This window comes from Leopardus geoffroyi, chromosome A1 (genome assembly GCF_018350155.1).
Source record: "Leopardus geoffroyi isolate Oge1 chromosome A1, O.geoffroyi_Oge1_pat1.0, whole genome shotgun sequence".
In the NCBI taxonomy this organism is placed as follows: Eukaryota; Metazoa; Chordata; class Mammalia; order Carnivora; family Felidae; genus Leopardus; species Leopardus geoffroyi.
The window spans coordinates 52,597,946-52,610,028 of NC_059326.1; the positions used below are offsets into that span (position 1 = coordinate 52,597,946).

At 39.9% G+C, this 12,083-nt stretch overlaps 1 long non-coding RNA gene across 1 annotated transcript in view; it reads right to left on the reverse strand.

The window, feature by feature from the left end:
• Positions 1–6,695: 6,695 nt before the first annotated feature.
• The window catches only part of LOC123599001, a 31,752-nt gene continuing 26,364 nt past the window's right edge, over positions 6,696–12,083 (reverse strand). The window contains exon 4 of the long non-coding RNA XR_006712924.1: positions 6,696–9,794. This is a non-coding gene — a long non-coding RNA (uncharacterized LOC123599001). The remainder of the gene's footprint in view (positions 9,795–12,083) is intronic.

A 12,083-nucleotide genomic window follows, 5' to 3' on the forward strand; every position in this document is an offset into this window, starting at 1 on the left:
CATGAACTTCCTAGGTTGTTAAATAAAATACAACCTAATAAACTGTTAATTTTTTTAGCATTCAATTCTCACAGTTAAAAATTTCTTTACATTTGCTATTGCCTGTTACGGATAAGAACTATAAAGTGTGTTGAAAAGCAGGTTACTGTCAGAGTTGAAATTCATTCTCTGCATAAGCCAATTAAAGGCATTTTCACAAACTCTAGAACACGTAAATATGTCAGTTTGTAGGTGGTTATACCTTATCTTTTCAATGAGACTTTCAAATTACTTTAGTCACCATAAAGTAAATGCCAAGAATTTTTTAAAATTGTTTTAATGTTTATTTATTTTTGAGAGAGAGAGAGAGAGAGAGAGACAGAGCATGAGCAGGGGAGAGGGAGACACAGAATCGGAAGCAGGCTCCAGGCTCTGGGGAGTGAGCAGGGCTCAAACTCATGAACTGTGAGATCATGACCTGAGCCAAGGTCAGACACTCAACCGACTGAGCCACCCAGGTGCCCCTGTAAATGCCAAGAATTAAGTTTAAATATGTAAGTACATGTAAACACAGGAACTAAATATTGATGTGATTTTGGTATTTTTTTAAAACAGTTGTGAATCTGTTATAGTTATGACTAGCACTTCTCAAGTTACGCAAATATTTAAGAATAAACATGTCTTAACTTAGTCAAAACACTGATCCCGGTGACACTCAGATACCCGAGAATCTCCTTCCTAAGCTCCATTTGATGAAAATAAAAAGGCCCGGTCAGGTTCACAAACATGGTAAGAAAGTTATTTTTTCTTTTCAAAATTTTTCTCAATATCTTAAGGAGCAGGGAAAGTAAGTAGATAAATAATCTTGGGAAAGAAGAAATAAAATTGTCATTATTTACCAATAGTATGATTATGTATACAGAAAATTCAAAAGAATATGTAGAAAATTATTATAATTAAATACAAGGTTAGAAGATTGAAAGGCTAGTCAGAATTGTTGAAGCTGAGTAATGGACACATGGAGGTTTTTGACACGATTCTATTTTTTTGTATGTTTGAAAATTTCCATAATAAATTTTTGAAAAAAAAAAAGAAGTGAATTTCCTGGATAAAGGTTAATTACAATAATCATTTGAATCTACATACACTAGAGACACAAAAATAAAATTTTTTAAAATATCATTTATAATAATACCAAAATATATCAAATACCTAAAAATAAATATAAGAGGGGGTGCCTGGGTCGCTCAGTCCATTAAGTGTCCCATTTTTGGTTTCGGCTCAGGTCATGATCTCATGGTTCTTAAGATCAAGTCCGCGTCAGGCTCTGCACTGACAGCACAAAGCCTGCTTGGGATTCTCTCTCTCCCTCTCTCTCTCTGCCCTTCCCCACTTGTGCTCTTTCTCTCTCTCTGTCTCTGTCTCTCTCTCTTTCTCTCAAAATAAATAAATAAATTAAAAAAAAAGAAATAAATATAAGAGAATAAAAAATCTCTAAGCAGAAAACTATAAAATAATATTGAAAAGAATTTTAAAGATCTAAATGCCCATAGGATAATTCTTGATCAACTGAATAGTCAATATCATAAAGATATCAATTCTCCCTAAAATTATCTATAGACCCAATGTAATTTCAGTCTCCGAACAGTTTTGTGGATGTGCGTGTAACTTGACAAGCTGATTTTAAAAGAATTATTAAATTTCGGGGTGCCTGGGTGGCTCAGTCGGTTAAGTGTCCAGCTTCAGCTGGGGTCATGATCTCGCAGTCTGTGGGTTCAAGCCCTGTGTTGGGGCTCTGTGCTGAAAGCTCAGAGCCTGGAGTCTGCTTCGGATTCTGTGTCTTCTTCTCTATCTGCCCCTCTCCTGCTTGTGTTCTGTTTCTCTCTCTCTCTCTCTCAAAAATAAATAAACATAAAAAAATTAAAGAGAAAAAGTATTATTAAATTTCTATTTGAAAATGCAAAAGGCCAAGAATAACTGAGATAAAGAGGAAATATCATTGGATATCAATGATTATTATAAAGCTATAAAATTAAGATGATATACTGGTAGTACAAAGGGTGGACAAATAGAACAACTGAAGAAAATAGAGAGCTCAGAAACAGATTGCTGCATGTATAAACACTGATTTATAATAAAGGTGCCACAGCAGAGCAGTGGAAAAAGAAGTCTTTTAATGAATGTTACTGGCATAACTGAATATCCACAGAGAGAAAAATTATCTCTACATGATGTTGTAGACAAAATCTATTCCAAATGGTTTGTAGATATTTATGTGAATGGCTGACAACAACAATAACAATAATAATAATAATAATAATAGGCATAGGATATTTTGTGATGTTAGGGAAGGAAAAGATTTCTTTTTTTTTTTTTTTTTTTTTTCAACGTTTACTTATTTCTGGGACAGAGAGAGACAGAGCACGAACGGGGGAGGGGCAGAGAGAGAGGGAGACACAGAATCGGAAACAGGCTCCAGGCTCTGAGCCATCAGCCCAGAGCCCGACGCGGGGCTCGAACTCACGGACCGCGAGATCGTGACCTGGCTGAAGTCGGACGCTTAACCGACTGCGCCACCCAGGCGCCCCAGGAAAAGATTTCTTAAGCAGGTCAATAAAGAAAAGGACGATGAATTAAACTATATTAAAATTAAGAAGTTCTGTTGATTGAAGAAGGAAAAAGCGCTGTCAAGAGTGTTTAAAGGTAAGCCACAGTGTAGAAGAAAATATTTTCAACAATTTAATCAAATAAAAGTTTATATCCGAAATATATATAAACTCATAAAAATCAATTAGGGAAACATACAAACAATCCAATGAAAAAGACGTAGGACATTTGAACAGGAATTCTTAAAAAAGAATATCCAAAGAATCAATAGATTTATATAAAGGTGCCAACCTCACAATGAGGTACCACTGTGGTACAGTTATCAAAATGCTTAAAGCTAAAAACAATTAATACCAAGTGTTAGCAAGGATATGGAGCAATAAGAATTTTCATACACCGAAATAATATCTAGACAAGTCACAATTCATTGAAAGATAGTATTGTGGAAATTACTTTTAATACATCATGGACAAGAAACAGAAACAAAAACCTTTGGGGTGGTTCAGTCGGTTAAGCATCCGACTTCAGCTCAGGTCATGATCTCGCGGTTTGTGAGTTCGAGCCCTGCATTGGGCTCTGTGCTGACAGCTCAGAACCTGGTGCCTGCTTCGGATTCTGTGTCTCCCCCTCTCTCTGCCCCTCCCACGCTCATGCTCCGTCTCTCTCTGTCTTTCAATAATAAATAAATGTTAAAAAAATTTTTTAAAGAATAAAAGAAAAGACAAACCTTCAAAAAGTCATAGAGGAAAGAATTAGAGTCTTAAACATATATCTAACTTCAGAAAAAGATGTTAGAAACACAATACTTAAAGGGATACGGTCAAGAATTTTCCAAAATTGAAGGAATACCTGGGTCCCAACATAAATAAAATAACTCCATGCCTCATCACATGAGAGAAAGCTGAAGAATATCAAGGATAAGGATAAAATCGTAAAAGTTACCAGAGGAAAAAACCAACCTACCAACCAAAGAACAACAATTAGACAATATATTTCCCCCTCAGCAAAAACATATGCCAGAATGCAATGGCTTTCTTAAATTTTAAGGAGGAAATCAGTAAGCCTGCAGTTTTATACCCACCTAAACTGTCATAACCAGACCTCTTCAGACATCAGAGACTAAAAGAGTTTAACACTCACAGATTCTCACAAAAAGATAACTATTAAAGTATATACACATTTTCTATGAAAATCAGTCTCCTTTGGACCTTCATTCCCCATTTCCTTTTCCATTATTCCTGAAACACCTTGTTTATCAAGCAAATAATTCTGTCTCCAAAACCCTTGATATATTTACCTTGTTTTTCTTTTCCTGAATTCCTCTGGATAATAATCAGTCTTGTATGAATACATATTGCTTGTGTCTCTGCTCCTGTGTCCAGAGTACTGGATAGTGTCAAAAAAAATAGTAATAATAATGAAAAAAATGAAATATGCTAATTAATCCATGTACGTTACACACAACTGGGGTTTTCAGTCTACTTAACATTTCATACATGTACACCAAGCATCTCCACTGTACCTTCCTTATATTACTTATTCCAAACTTCTTGTTCTCTCCTCAAGTCCTTCATTTTTATTCTCTTTTCTGTGAGCAAAATTGCTTCTCAGGGTAGAACAAAAAACAAATAAAGAAAAAAGACATTAAACACCTCAACTTATCTATTTCTATGAGGCCCAAATCAAAAGGAATACAATTGAAAGTGCATCTTTCTGTTATGGAAGCTACTAACACTGTTTAATTCCCTAGTAGAGAAGTGTTTATGATTTCATGTGTGCTCTATGCCACTATCATCACATATATAAATAACTCTAGTGATAATACCGTACTTTTATCTAGAAACAAAGAACTCCCACAAATATTCTCACTCTTGGTAGTTTAGGTTTATAATCTCTAATCATCATACAAGGAGTGATTTGCCTAAAATCACATGGTTATTTACATGCAGAACTGAGAGTAGAATCTGTGACTTCCATTTCCAAATCCAGTCCTTTGTTCGGTGCTGCCGCTATATGCCAAAAAATGCTAGTATTTTACCCAAATCTTTAAGGACAAAATAACCCTGCAGGTAGTGTATGTAGTTTCTTATTAAAAAAAAAAAAAAAAAAGGTCGTATTAGGGAAAATGTTACATTACTATACTAATCATTTCCCTTAGTAAAAATACCATTTTGATGCGACAATACCAGTAAAGAGGTATTTATCAGCTGAAGTGCATGTTTGTCTATGTACCCCTTTCACCCCAGTAAAACCCTTCCTTCTATTCGATATTTCTTGTCATCTTTTCAACGTTTATTTATTTTTGGGGCAGAGAGAGACAGAGCATGAACGGGGGAGGGGCAGAGAGAGAGGGAGACACAGAATCGGAAACAGGCTCCAGGCTCTGAGCCATCAGCCCAGAGCCTGACGCGGGGCTCGAACTCACGGACCGCGAGATCGTGACCTGGCTGAAGTCGGACGCTTAACCGACTGCGCCACCCAGGCGCCCCATTTCTTGTCATCTTTGATGCCTACAGCTATGCTTGCTCATTTACAAGACAGCATCAATAGGTCTACTAGTGAAATGAAGAAACTCTTTGCTCCCAAGTTGTTGGTCTGCGTCTATTGTGATAAACAACTGGAAAATTAGAGTAACAAAATACTGAGTTATGAGAATCAGGACTGCACCAAAAGAAAAGAATGTGGCTTTGCCACCATGAAGACCTGGTTACAGATCCTGGATAGGAAATTACTAGCTACGTGTCCTTATGCCATAATCACAAGTATATAACCATTTCACAGTTACATTCAACATGACAGGCATGGGCTAAACACTTCACCAAAATCTATCAGGAAGTCAAAATACAACTGGAATCAACATTCTGATTGTTGCAGTGTGTCTGACACTTGCATTTAAGTTCCCTGGACTTGTTAGGTATAAATCAGTACTATTGTTAGCATCATTTGATGGAAACTGAGGCTTAGGGAGGTTACGTTGCCAATCAGAATGTCCAGAATCCAGATTCACAGGTGAGAAGTTTGCCCCAACCCCCGTGGTCTTCACCAAGAGTCTGAAGACATGTGGTGCAGGTGCCAGACCTGATCCACAGCAAGTTTCATTATGCCTGAACAATGCTTTTAAAATGAAAACATCTCATTGAAAATCTGGATTTCTGGTTTCTGAACAACTGGAAACGCGTGCAACAGTGAGCTGATATTTGAGCCCCCAGTGAGCTGGGGCTGAGAGTCAGCTGCCACTTCGGCCAAACACGTGCTCACAGGTCCCCACCACTCCACAGTGTACACGCACCCACTTCGTATACCGACATCACCTGCCAGACTCCTGCAGGCCTCAGTGGTCAGAGCCCCGTACATTCCCTCCAAGCAACAAGTGGTGTCTGAGTCTTATTTCACAATCTGATCGAGTGGGAACATCGAGGACTACTGCACACTGCTAGGAGAGATAAGTTCAACAATGTACATTGATGCATCAGCCATTTAATAAATAGTAACAATTACTATTGTACTATTGTTACTATAGTAACATTGTTACTATTGTTACTATTGTACATTGTTACTAAATAGTAAATTAGTAAATAGTACTAATTGTACATTGTTACTAAATAGTAAATTAGTAAATAGTATTTAATAAATAGTAACAATTACTATTGTACTATTGTTACTATAGTAACATTGTTACTATTGTTACCTTTTGTACATTGTTACTAAATAGTAACAATTACATCAATAGTAAATGATGCTAGCCATTTAATAAATAGTAACAATTACTGTCTTTTTTTATTAATAAAAGCATGAAAATAAGTCAACTTTTCAACCAAAGAATCAACATTAGCATCTTGCAGAGACTATTATTTATACCAACAGCAGCCAATTAATTTAAGTTGAAAACACGCTGATCTTTGAAACGTTTTCTAAACTAGCTTGCTTTGAAATAAACAAAACAACCAAAAATGAGCCAACAAAAAATCCACACATTTATTGGGTATGTTCTATGTGCAAAGCACCCTGTGACATGGCCAGTATCCTCAGAGTTTTTGATCCAGGAAGTAGAAATAGATCAGCAGCTCATTCTAGACAACAGACTATGGATGTGCAAAAAGTACCTCGTATTTATGTACATACTTACATATTTATTTAGACCTAATCTTTTGCCACCAACTATGTCCATAGAGACTATCGGGTGAAAATTAACAGGTAATCAGAGCCAAGAGGATTTAAGAGAGGTCAAGCTGAAAGTGAGTAGAGATTGATACCACCTACAGAGAAGGTGGGCAATTTTGGTTCAGGAAGTGCTTATAGCCAAAACTGAAAGAAAGACACTGTCCATTCCAGGACTCAGAGAGCCCAGAAGATTACAAACTCGCCAGTGGCTCAAGAGCAAGCCCAACTTTCTTGATACTAAGATCTGAGAGAAAAATATTCTTGCAATCAGGCTTTTGGTTAAGGACTTGCTGTTGGAGAGTCTGCCTTGATGGTTTCTGGAAGAACTCTGCATTGCCGTGTCAGGGATCGGCACACTTTTTCTGCAAAGGACGAAGCAGTGAGTAGTTTAGTCTCTGTGGGTTATCCAACCTCTCTGCAACCACTCAACTCTATGTTTATAATGTGAAAGCAGTCACGGGCAATATGTAAGCACGTGGCCTGGCTGTGTTCCAATAAACATTTACGTGTGAAATGAAACAACAGAACGGGCTCACTCATAGGCTATAGTTTACCAGCCTGTGCTCTGTGTTTCCAACTAAAAGCAGAGTTATCAACAGCAAAAAATGTTTCTTCACAGTCATCTCAGTGAAAAATAAAAGCTATTTTTCTGACTGTTGATTGTTTCACGGAGCCGATCACCTACGCCTCACGGCTTGGAGCAGGATGTAATTAGCATGTCAAAAATCCTATGCACATTAAACAGTGGTACTTGTTGCATTCTGCAGATATGCTGGCTGTTACTTACAACCTTACAAGAAGGAGTGACTGAGATTGGGTTCCTCATGGCTCAGGTGGCCATGCAGAGTGGGACGGGGCAGGGCCTATGCCTGCTGCCACTCAGGGAGTCTGGAGGCCCCCAGAGCTCACGGCAAGTGTGATAACATAATGCACCTTCCAAAGAGACCTACAGAGATCATTAATTTGTGTCCTCGTGTGGCAGAGGGTCACTGGAAGCGGGGTTCACGATTTTCCCCAAAACTTCTGGGGAAGTCAGAGACCTCGAACAACAAACAACAAAGATTTTGTTGTGTTGTTTTTTTTATCAAACTAGAAGTGACTAAAAATGCCCCTCATATGTATACCCATTCCTTCTTCTGAAGAGTCAAGAGTAATTTCACAATACCATACTAGTGCATCTCAATCCAAAAGGCTCATGTTCTCTGGTCTCTTCACCAAAAAGAAATTCAAAAAGTGCTGTATGTGAAAGTGATCATTCCAGTGCCAGGCACTTAGTAGTCACTCAGAAAATCTACTGAATGTGAATCTGTATCTTCACAGAGAGGCAAAATTAATTTCCGCTAAACAAAATTACTGACACACGCAGAGAATGAAGTAATTAATCGAGTTTGGAGATGTCATGGAAGGCTTCGCAGAGGTTTCACTTGAACGCCGTCTTCCTGGAATTAAACATGCACCAAATGGGCAGAGAGCAAGGGAGTTAGCAAGGGGCACAGGACGCTACTGGTGGAAGAAACAGCGTGGGCAAAGGCATGTGGCATAGGGAAAATGGAAGCTTCTAGAACGGAAAGCACTTTTGTTTTGGTGTGAAGAAGCCACGAGAGATGAACTGGAGAGGCAAGCGGGACACCATTCAGTTAAAAGGAATGTTGAGGCAGAAGACCAACAGTGGGGGCCTCCATCCAAGAGCTAAGATTCTGCGGTAGACTCATCTGAGGAAATGACTCAGCGATCGAGGTGCCTGCTCTTGCTTGGGACCCCGACCAGAGAAATAGAGAGAACGGATGGGCAGCAGGAGTACCCACAAGACCGGTGGCGTAGCTCTGAGAAGAATACATTTTCTAAATCACATGAAAGGAGGCCCTGCGAAGCAAAGAGGGAGACGAGTCGGTGTTCTTCTGGCACCAAAGATCTGAACACAGCATCTTTCAAGAAGCCATTCAGGTGAAGGTCCTCAGGCTCCCTGTCCTCTTGAACCTTCACCAGGTGTGGGAATGAATCGCAGTAAACTGTACTTTTCTTTCCTGGAATAAAAAAGTGGTGGGTGGGGGTGGGGGAAATGAGGGGGAAAAAAAGTCTCCCTTTGTTTTCTTCACTTCCCCACTGGGCCCTCCATTCATTAGGCATCGGTTCCACTTGCTGGTGCTTCCCTGAAGCGGCTACTGTGGCTTTTGCCGTTGGCCTCTGCTGCAACACAAGCAGCCTGCAGCCCCACTCTGTACTGGCTTTTATAGAAAGGCCTTCTCGCCTTCAGAAAACACACCGTTGCCTGATCCAAATGAGAAGAAGCTGCCTTTTAAATAACGCTAAGACTTCCAGACAATAATCACTCTAGCACTTGGAAGCAATGCTTGTGTTTCGTTGTGATCTCTTCCTAGGTTCCTAGACCTCAAACTCCACAGGGAATGTCACAAATTCGCATGTTATCTCTGAAAAATAGATTCAGCACTTGCAGCTCTGAATTACCTAAAAAGGGGTGTAGGGAGAAAAAAAAAAGAAAAACAACATATTCATGTAGCCAGACAGCTCCCTGTCAGTGACACGTACAGAGAAGCTTAAATTGTAAGTTCCTCTAGAAAAAGGGTGAACGTTTTATATTAACAACTTGCCTTCCAGATCTTTTTTTTTTTTTGTTTTTTTGTTTTCCCTTTTGGCAGAGAGCTGTAGGCTAATCTTTACCTACTCCTTTTTCTACCATAGAACTTGTCAACCGGCAAAGTAGCACATAAAGAAGAAACATACATGTACAGTAAGGTGTCCTAGACAGTGTGGCACAATGAGACGAGTCAAGAGACGGAGATGGGTTGGAAGACTGCCACTCACTGGCAGGGTGACCTGAATGCGTACTTCAAAATCCCCGAGGCTCAATTTCTTATAGTCATCAATAGCTCCTAAGTTTGGGGAGACTGAATTAGACAACGTGTCGATACAGGTCCTCCGAGAAGCAGGCGTCAGGGAAGTTCATCAGGGGACACATCTGTGAGGTAAAGTGAGGCGAGAACTGGTGGAGGCTGGGAGAAGCGTCAGACCCAACGGCAGTTCGGCCCCTGTCAAGGAGAGGGTGGAAAGGACAGGTGAGTGGAAGAGTTTTGATGGTAGTTCTAAGAAAGTGCAGCAAAGCCGATGGGGAGAACTCACTATCTCCCAGCAACAGAGCTGCCTTGGCCGCCCTTCCATGCCTAGTTGTTGGCTAGGGACAGCCCTTGAGAAGAGTGGCCTTGTGATACTGTAATTTATAAAAAGAAATATATATTTGCTCTTTGTCCCTGTTTCTGGCACAAAACTCCTAAAACCCTTGGAATTTCCTAAGGGATTCCGTAAAGGTGTCTTTTGTTACGTTAATGGAGAGGTTTTTGGAATGTCCCTGGGTCACCTAAGGTTGGGGGCAGGGTCCCAACCAACCCCATGATTAGAAGTTTGGAACTTTCAGTCCCACACCCCCCAGGGAAGAGAAGGTGACTGGAGATTGAGATCAATCACCGATGGCCAATGATCTCATCAATTATGCCTATGAAATGAAACTCCATTAAAACCCCAAAAGGACAGGGTTCAGACAGCTCCTGGGTTGATAAACACTTGGAGACTTGGGGAGAGTGTCCTTCACCAAGTGTCCTTCAACCATATGTAGCCCTGCATTTCTTCCATCTGTCTGCTCCTGAGTTATTTCCGTTTATAATAAACCAATGACCTAGTAAGTAAAATGTTTCTCTGAGTTCTGTGAGCCCCTCTAACAAATTAATCAAACCCAAAGAGGCAGTCATTGGAACCTCGGATTATAGCCCATTGGTCAGAAGTGCAGGTAACAACCTGGGCTTATGACTAGTGTCTATAGTGGGAGCTGTGGGGACACTCTTGCCGGACAGAGTCCTTAACCTGTGGGATCTGACACCATCTCCACGTCAGAATTTAGTTGAATTGTAGGATGCCCAGCTGGTGTCTAAGAATTGCTTGGTGATGTGGAGAAACCCTCCCCCACGCATACATTGGAATTAGTGACCAGACCCTCTCGGCCTCTATACAAAACTAGTGACAGATTTCAGACCACAGCAGCTGGGGCCAGACAGTTACACTCCCTGGGAAAGGCGATCAGAGAGATGCACCCTCAACGGCCACCACCAACTGCATACAAAAGCACTTTGCACAGTAACTGGCATACAGAAGACAATCAACAAATACATTTTCCCCCTTAGATGTCAGACATTGTGTTCATAAGCTGAATGAAGGGTATAGTTTTCCCCAGTTCCAATCAAATTTGAGACATAAGTTGACCTTCACTCGCCAGAATGCAATACACAAACTGGTAACCTCTCATCCAAATTTGGAAAAGGGATGCTTCTATCAGAGACACGGAGGAGAGAGGAGCGTGATGGCTTAGTTAGCACTCTTCCAGTTCTCATCCCCACTTGCCATTAAGAGCAGAGTTCTTGGGATAACAATGCCAGGCCCAGGTTCATAGGTCAGGGGACAAAATGCTTACAGCCAGTTTACACAAGCTTGCAACACGACCAGCAAGCTCTTAAGCGATAAATTCCTGCTCTTGTAGTTTCCACATGTTGCTAAAACATTTCATGCCCTGACACCAGTAAAATCATCTGCTGCTTCGGGTCCTCAACCTCTCAGCTACTATAGCTTCCAACACAGGAGACCTCAAACTTCGGCCTCTCCTTCTTACTGATGAAAGTTTTCCTGTGAAAATAGGAGTCTACACTTTGTGCCCGTATAGCGTTCTACTAATAAAACGCCTTCGTATAGGAAGGTACAGGTAATGTATATCTGCACACAGACTTGGTTTCAGGTATCCAGGAGTCCCATGCCAGGCTCTGTCTAGCTTTTGACCTTGGGGACATAATTAACCTCTGTGAGTCTCAATTTCTTCATATACAAACTTGAAATAATAGTTTCTTATCTTGAAAACCTGTCACAAAGTTCAGAGACAATACACGCAAACCACATAGTTCAGTGTCAAAAACATAATAGGTGCTCAATAAATTATAAGTAATAATATCTTTCCTAGCCTCTAAATCATAGGAAAATATACAGGAAAAGTGTTCTTATATGCACTATACAATGCCATGTAAGTTATTTAAAAATGCAACAGTAAACTTCCTTAATAATTAGTACCATTCTAGTTGCTTAGTAAGTATATGATTATGGGTTGATAGCTTAAAAGAGTGAACATAAAATTCTAAATAATGATAAATAAACCTCATAAGACTGGAAGTAGGGTTTTTCTCTACTTTGACTCACCCCCATGGCACACACTTACTGAATTCCACATGTAAAATTAGAAGGTAAATGCTACCAAGTATTTGCTACCATTTGCTTCATAGCATCTT